Source organism: Adiantum capillus-veneris, chromosome 29 (assembly GCF_014529385.1).
Source record: "Adiantum capillus-veneris isolate H3 chromosome 29, ASM1452938v2, whole genome shotgun sequence".
Classification (NCBI taxonomy): Eukaryota; Viridiplantae; Streptophyta; class Polypodiopsida; order Polypodiales; family Pteridaceae; genus Adiantum; species Adiantum capillus-veneris.
The window spans coordinates 121,941,585-121,950,050 of NC_140959.1; the positions used below are offsets into that span (position 1 = coordinate 121,941,585).

An 8,466-nucleotide genomic window follows, 5' to 3' on the forward strand; every position below is an offset into this window, starting at 1 on the left:
ATCAAAGTAGAGAGATCTGTGTAGAGAGTTTTACAAGAAAACAGGCTCTTTAATCTTCCCAATGTCTCCTCGCTAAAGGCTACTATGCAGCAAAGAGTAGAATCATTCGGCCATGGTACCTTCAAAAGATTCTTTATCGCAAATCTACTCCCTTGATAGGATTCATTGGCGACGGTGAAGCAAAGACAAAGAGAACATCCATGCGGAGAGAGAGAGAGAGAGAGAGAGAGAGAGAGAGAGAGAGAGAGAGAGAACCTGTGTGTCTACATTTTTATTTTGCTCCCTAGCGTGCAACACTAGAAAATGATTTGCCCTTTTCCTATTTCATAAAGGAAGATCTTCCAAGATACCCCCTAATAAACCCCTTATGCAAAATTGGATAGACATATTTTGATTTGCCTAATAGAATATGAAGAATATTTATATGAATTGTTGGTTTTCAATGTTAAATGCCAATTGACGGGCGCACATACACACATTGTGTGTGTGTGTGTGAGAGAGAGAGAGAACCTTACAGATGTGCACTCAATCATGACCCTTTAAGTTTTCTTTGTAATGAATCCTTACCGCATTTATTTGAATATTTTTAATTGTAATGAAGCGTTACTATATTCATTTGTAATGAAGCCTTGCTACATTCATTTGAACATTTTCATTATGAAAGTAAGTGTGTGTGTATGCACGCACACCTACCTCTCTCTCCATTGAAGTGTTCTATTAAAATTTATTTTTCCAAACATATGCCAAGAGGAAATTTTAGAAATTAGATTTATTTTTCAAGTTTTTACACTATTTTTCTCTATTTTGGGACATAATTTCTCCTTTTTCCCTTGCTCTTAGCCGATATTTTTGAAATAAAAAACATCACAATATTAAGCTGAGACACATTTTTTTCAAAAATTGCTCCATTTACATGTCAAATGTGTTCTAATAATCACTCAATTTATTACAGCAAAAAATGTTGCCTTCTTGAGGTCATCGTGGAGTCTTCACCTTGTTCGTCAACCACTGGGCTAGCTTGAAAGGTGCAAGGGATGATATCCTACAAGGTTTTGTATAAAAACAAGGTAAATTTTTTATGGTGGCCTCAAGAAGGCAATATTTTTATGTGTAATAAATTGTGTGTGTATGTGTGTGTGTGTGAGAGAGAGAGAGAGAGAGTTAAATTAAAATTTTGGAATAACTTGTGCTTAAGAGTGCACTTCATTTATAAGACATTCTTAATTGAAATAGCTTGTCCTTTTCAAATAACTTATGCCTAAGGGTAGCACAAACTAGCACCATCCATCTCGGCGAGAGTTAAATTAAAATTTTGGAATAACTTGTGCTTAAGAGTGCACTTCATTTATAAGACATTCTTAATTGAAATAGCTTGTCCTTTTGAAATAACTTATGCCTAAGGGTAGCACGAACGAGCACCATCCATCTCGACACTTCATGCCAATGGGCGGCCTAAAAAGTACCCTACTCGATCGATGGACACTCGAGCATTCACAAACAATGGATAAAGTTATTTTTTCGTGGAAAGGGAGCGTGAAAAACTATTGGCTCAGTCGGATACAACTTTGGGTACGTGAGCATGTAGTCCAGAGATCAAATCCCTCGCTCAAATTTTTTGGTGAAAAGTTGTCATGGCAGTTGCACCCATGCTTTGGGTGGGGGGGTGGGTGCGCCCATAAAAAGTTTGAGGACGGGCGTGACGAAGATGTCTGCTCGCACCCTTCCATTTTGTGTGTGAATCAAAATGAGGCGCCCATGGTATTAGATGACAACCCCTGACTGGTCGTTCGCTTTGTCCACAAAGAATGGGCGGACATTTGTGAAGCCGCCCTATATACGAGTGCACTTCATTTATAAGACATTCTTAATTGAGAGAGAGAGAGAGAGAGAGAGAGAGAGAGAGAGAGAGAGAGAGAGAGACGGTAATACAAAAATAGAAAACGATGTGATTGTTATCCAAAAGCTTCATCATTACATTGAATTAAATGTTATGACGTGAATGCCTAACCAAGCCCTATTAAATGGAGCTCTTGAATTGACTGTCAAAAGAGGCCTTATCAATCTGATCCCTAAACAAGTTTGCTGCTCCCAGTTGAAGCACTTACAACCAATAACTATGATGTTAGTGGTATACAAAATAATCACCAAAGCTGTTGCTCTCAAGCTCTTTCCCCTACTTGAAAAGGTCATCACCCTCACCAACATGGATTTATAAAAGGAAGATCTATCTACAACAACATTCTAGCAGCAATGGTCGGCATGGAGTTTGCATCATTCACTAAGTAAAAGTGTGTATTACTACAAATGGATCTAGATAAAGCGTATGATAGGATCACATGGTCTTTCATTGAAGATGTCATGAAATCACTGGGCTTTGGGCTGCAGATTTGTCGATTGGTTAGCACATCGGGTGCTGGTAGCCAATCTGAGCTCTTATTTAATAAGCGGATTGTGGGGGCTTTCAAGGTAAAAAGATCAATTAAACAAAGCTCCCCACTAGCTCCTCTTCTATTTGCCACTGGATCTCATCCCCTGGTGATGATTCTCGAAGACATCGCTTCAAGTGGGGAGATATGTGGGCTATCCCTTCCCAATAATGACCAATTACTGGCAAAGTTGTTTGCGGATGACTCATTACTCTTCCTCAAAGCTTGTCCTCAGGTGATCAGGAAGGCGCTAGAGATTGTGCAGACGTATGCCAGTGTGTCAGGGTCAAAGTGTAATATTGAAAAATCCAGATTGATCTCCCCCTCAGAAGATGACTCGTTCAATCCAACAATGTGGTCTGGGGAGATTGTGTCCAAAGGGACGGTGTTTAGGCACCTGGGAGTCCCTTTGGGGGTGGATATCACCCAGAAGCAAAGATTCTCATGGGTGTTGGATAAGATAAGGAGCAAGTTGCATAGGTGGGAGTATATGCTACTCCCTTTTGCGAGCAGATTGAAAGTGATTAATTCGTTTATGCTCTCTTATATAGCACTTAATGGCCCACTACTTAAGATAGCCAAATGAAATTGGAAGGAGTTCTTAGAGCCGGTGAAAAAATTCCTCTGAAAAAGCAACATGAAAGACTCGCTGCCTTGGCAGTGAGCAAGCTCGGAGGTCATAGTGAGATCGGTGGGGCCACTAAGTCTCGAAATTCTAAACCCTAGTTTTCTACCACTCCTCTATGGCCTTTTTCAGGCCAACAAACGGTTTGACTCTTGAGTCTTTGATAGTGTTGTACCAATTAAGATGCAGATCATTTTCATGACCCAGGACATGGGTTCGAATGCGGCAAAGCGACGGTGATAGCACTCATGGACGTTTGTATACCTTGCACAAGAAAATGCGATTTGCTACAAAAAAAGATGCATATCGTCTCTCAAAACTATTTTATACTTGCACAGACTGACATTGGCCCTCAAGAAAATGGAACCTTATGAGTGTGTTTGTGATGTTGAATTTTGCAAATTTTGCTTCGAATAGCCCCTTTGAGCTCAAGATGTTTATAATTTTATATATTGACTCACAAGTGTGAGTTTGGCCAAAAACAAAAAAATTTGTTTATAATTTTTAGTGAGTTTAGTCAAGAAAAAAAGTTGTTTATGATTTTTGGTCAAGTAGGCGCTCCCAATTTTGGCAAGCAGGTCTAATAGACCGAATCTGTGGAGATCCTCTATGGATTAATCAAAAATCCAACGCTCCGTGTCATGCAAGCCTTGGCTCCCTCTGACACGTTGCACCTAGGCTCCAGCAAGGCAAGGTGGCTCGAACAAGGCATGCCTATATTTTTTGGCTGCGTGTTTCAGGCATTGTCGCTGACGGCTGCTGGTCACTCCGTTTCTCTGCCGCTCTTCGTCAGACCTACAACTGCTGACATAAGTCCTTCTTCTTTCCTTCTGCTCTTGTTGACAGCGCCTACTAGTTGTTAGTGTGTGTGTTAAGCTGCCCGCTGATCAAATAGCGTTGTTGTGTTGTTCTGTTGCTGTTGAGAGCAGCTATTCGTTGTTATTCTGTGTGTTTAGCTACTGCACGTCAGGAAGAAAGTCATCAAGTTGTGTTGTTCTGCTACTGTTGAGAGCAGCTATTCGTTATTACACAGTGTGTTTAGCTACTGCATTCGATGGGGCAGGTCGTCAAGTGAGTGTATGTGTGACAGACGTGTTGTTTCGTCTTTGTTGCTGGATCGACAATACGTGCTTCGCATTGGTGTTGTTCTTGTAGGTGTGATCTATGGGCAGGCTAAAGTCTGAGGCGCAGGGGAAAGGGAAGCAGGCTGTCACCAATACTGAAGGCTGTAATGTTGGCTCCTCGAAAGCGAAGAAACCAGAGGCGAGAGTCATGGAAGTCAGTGTTACTATATCCGTCAGTGGTGATGATGTGGACATAGGGTTGTTGGGGTGCATGCGGTTGTTTCTTGAAAGAGAAACATTAGCTGGATTGTGCGCATTGGAGAGAGGAGGAGCGCTTTTGCACCTTCATCTGCAAATGGTTGTCCGTATTTGGGCAACCTCATTGATTGCAGTGAATAGGAAGATAAAAGCGTACTTAGGCTGGGCTAAGTCAACACCTCCAGGCGCAATGGTTTTGTGCCGTGGCCTAAAACAACACAAGATGCATACGTTCGAGGGCATGGTGGGGTATTGTTTGAAAGACCAGGATGAACCACACTTTCAAAAGGTTGTCCACAATATAAGTAGTAATGACGTGAATGCCGGTGTAGAATTGTACAGCTTATATGGTGCCGATGAATTGAAGAATAGAGTGTGCTTAACACCGACAAACATCTTTGATAGGGCCCTAATGTATTGGAAATTTAAGCTTCGACATCCAGCAGGCAACGAATTTCTATCTACACTGCATATAATGGTGAAGAGTGGGAACTACTATCCATCGTCATGCTGGATAACTCCTTATCAGGGCTGTGGAATGCATCTTGCAAAAATCAAAGCATTGTGGAGGTGTATGATATACCCATCCACGGCAACGTATGAAGACATTGTCAATATTTTTGTTAATGATGATGTGTATGCAAAGACATAATCTCGTGCAGAGTGGTTCAACTCTCGTTGGCAAGAGACACAAAGGTATGCTTATGATAGTTTATGTAGGATTGTCTTTGTTGTCGAGTATTTGACCATGACCTACGTCTTTTGTAGTCCACCAAGAACTGTTGTCAATGATTTTGATGCTGAACCTGGCATAAGAGATACGGAAATAGGAGATGATTTCATTCCGCTTGTACATCGTGTTGACGTAACGACAGTTGCATAGTGTGGTATGTTTGCTAGCAATAACATTATTGCTTTTTGTTCTGACCAAAAAATATAAATTGATGACAATTTGCTTTGGTTGCAGTGTTGAGATGGATGAAGAAGATGAAAACCAGATCGTTCGGCTGAGTGAGACACAACCATATGACTCTTTTGCTATGATAGAAGATGCACGTATTGACATGATAGAGGATGCTCTTGATGCAATTTTGAAAGAGTTGGTTGGAGATCAAAGCACAAATACCCGTGCACTCCGGTCGGAGGTTATTGAAGCGATACGTAGTTCGAGGGATACTATCGAGGACTATGCAATCAACGTTGCTGACATACAAGTAACAAAGCTGGAAGAGCAGATTTTGTCATTGGGAAAAGAACTAACGGCTCTCAAAGCCCAAGTCAACCGTCTTAATGCAATACTATGTAGGTTTTGAAATATGGTCAATCGCAGGTAGAACCTGTCATAAATTCTGAAAATGTAAATCGAACTATTCCCAGTTTGTAATAACATAAATGGATCTACTTCGTGCTCAGACATGTTTTGGTTTTTTTGTCTATAGAAAATCTGAAACAAAAACCTCCATCATCCTAGTTGGTCTATACAATATACGGATTGTTTAAGGCACTGCTCTGTCTCTCATCCCTGTCAACAGTCACAACACTCTCTGTGTGCTGGTCATGGCAGAGTTCTCTTATCCTAGCCTTCTAACGCCTCCTTCCTGTATACAGGACCATTTAAATCATTGTTGTTTCTCTCACTGCTTTCGACAGTGTCAAGAGTGTCTGTGCCGTGCTCATGCCACACATCGAATTAAAACACTTCTGTGCCATTGTTCCCTCATCCACGACAGGCCCCATCCACACACGCTCTGTATGTTCTTTTTTTGTTGTGTGCGCAGCAAACGCCGAGTATGTAAATCAATAGATCCACATCAGCAGGATCTCGCTAGATTTTGGTTAATGCGCGCATAGACCCAATAGAGAGCAAGATTTGTTCCAGCGAGTTTGAGGTGGCATATCTTGGAAACAGGGTTTCTTGAAACTACAAAAGTGCTCAACACCTTGATGTTTGAAAAATGTTATCTGCTTGGATTGTTCTAATATAGGGTTTGGGCCCCAAAGTGGTTCTATATAGCCCTAGGGGCCCAAGGCTCAGAAATGCCTGAAATTTTTAGGTTTATGCCCTAAAATTGGCTCAATATCGTTTCTAAACTTGGAGTTAATCCTCACTTTGGGCAAATGTGTGTGTCCCCAAGGCCTGTAGGAGTCCTTCAGCCTGTGTAGAGATTAACTTGTTCTAGAGATGATATGAGCTCAAATTTGTCAACAACCAAACCCAAAACCAAACCTCATGGAATTGGTTGGAATTTCAATGTCCAAGTTTTTGTGCAACAATTTTTGAGAACTCAAGGGTACTATGTGTCCCAAGGGCCTCGAGGATGACTATATATCTAAAAAAATCAGCCTCTTTCTACAAATAAAAATTTGAGGATGAGTGAGCTACCCAAATCAACCCAAAAATGTATGCTTAATGTTAGTATCCCACATTGAATTTGCAATGCAAACACAATACAAAAGAAAAACTAAGTTGGGCAATACAGTTTTTTTGTTTTTTAGTGCTATAAGAAAAGTCCCTATCCGACACTAATGGGAGAAATTTTAAGGATGGAAATTACTTTGCAAGTTTGTAAGCATGCGTGCACACCCCCACACACATGAGCAACACGATTATGTGTCAATCTGGTGAGATGTTCAATGGGCTAGTACTTGGATTTTACCATGCTTGTGTATGGGAGTTTAAACTACACATATAATGGAACAAATGTTCAATCTACTCTACCTAGATACATAACTCATGAAGAGTGCATCTATGGTGAAGATACCTCTTTTAAGTCCTACTCCCCCCCCCTTCTCCCTTTTTTTTTTTTTGGCAAAACTCACAATTGTGAGTGGATGATAAGCATGTAAGCACGAATGCATTGGATTTAGTGCATACAAATGTATGGGGTCTTGCAAAGATTGTATTTATGCGTGGATGTAGATACTATGTGAGTTTAATTGACGACCATACGAGGAAGGTATGGGTCTACTTCATAAAGCGGAAGAACATGCAAATTGCAAAAAATGCTTAGAGCATTGATGAATGAGAATAATATGCTTCATTGTTATGGGTTGAGATTGTTGCTATAGGTATCTACATTATGAATAGATATGCCTCATTGTTATTGGGTTGGGGCTGTTGCTATAGGTATTTACATTATGAATAGGACCTTTGCTCTACTGCAATACATGATATGACACCTGAAGAAAAATTTAGTGGTGAAAAACGAAATGCATCAAATTTCAAGTGTTTGGATATATTGCTTATGTGCAGACAAGGTACAACTGTTACTATCCTCTCATGGTAAAGTGAGGGTGAGCAAGGATGTCGTTTTTGATGAAATGGCAAGTTTGTATGTGGATGTAAAAGATGATTTGGGGGCTGATGTAATAGAGAATGTGGCTGCAAAAAATACAAATGCGTAATCACAAGTTTTGAGTGGGCTGTAAGGGTTCTCTAGTGCTAGTCATGGTGAGAATCCATGGAGTGGCAGGTAACGTGAAAGAGTGAGTCGTGCGAACTCTTCGGTTGATGATGCCCCTAAGTTGCCAAATTTGAGTGCTAATTATGATGATGGAGATAGCAGTGGTTCTGAGCAAAGTTTAGATGAGGAGTTTGGCATACCCTTTGTGAAGACTCTAGGTGCAAGAAGAATGCAAGTAGGGAATAGGGAACCTAGAAGTGATTCTGGACCACTTAGGTCCCAGAAAGAGCAAGAAATCACGTGCAAAAGATTGACTTATGACAGTTATGTGGCTCGTCATTGTGTATTTATGGCGAAGATTACAGAGGAAGTAGAACCCATATGTTTTGAGGATCCTATAAAGGATGAAAAATGGCGGCAAGCTATGGATGAAGAGATGGCTACACTTGTTGCAAATGGAACATGGGAATTGGTGCCATTACCAAAGGAAAAGAAGGCAATTGGATGTAAGTGGGTTTACAAAATAAAGCATAATGATGATGGTAGTGTGAGTAGGTACAAGGCTAGACTTGTGGCCAAAAGTTATGCACAGACTTGATGGTAGTGTAAGTAGGTACAAGGCTAGACTTGGGCCAAAGGTTATGCACAAACTTATGGGATTGATTATGAGGAGACGTTCAACCCCGTAG

At 40.8% G+C, this 8,466-nt stretch overlaps 1 pseudogene; it reads left to right on the forward strand.

Moving 5' to 3' along the window:
- Nucleotides 1-4,215: 4,215 nt before the first annotated feature.
- LOC147419870 (uncharacterized) lies at nt 4,216-7,778 on the forward strand (annotated as a pseudogene).
- Nucleotides 7,779-8,466: the final 688 nt, after the last annotated feature.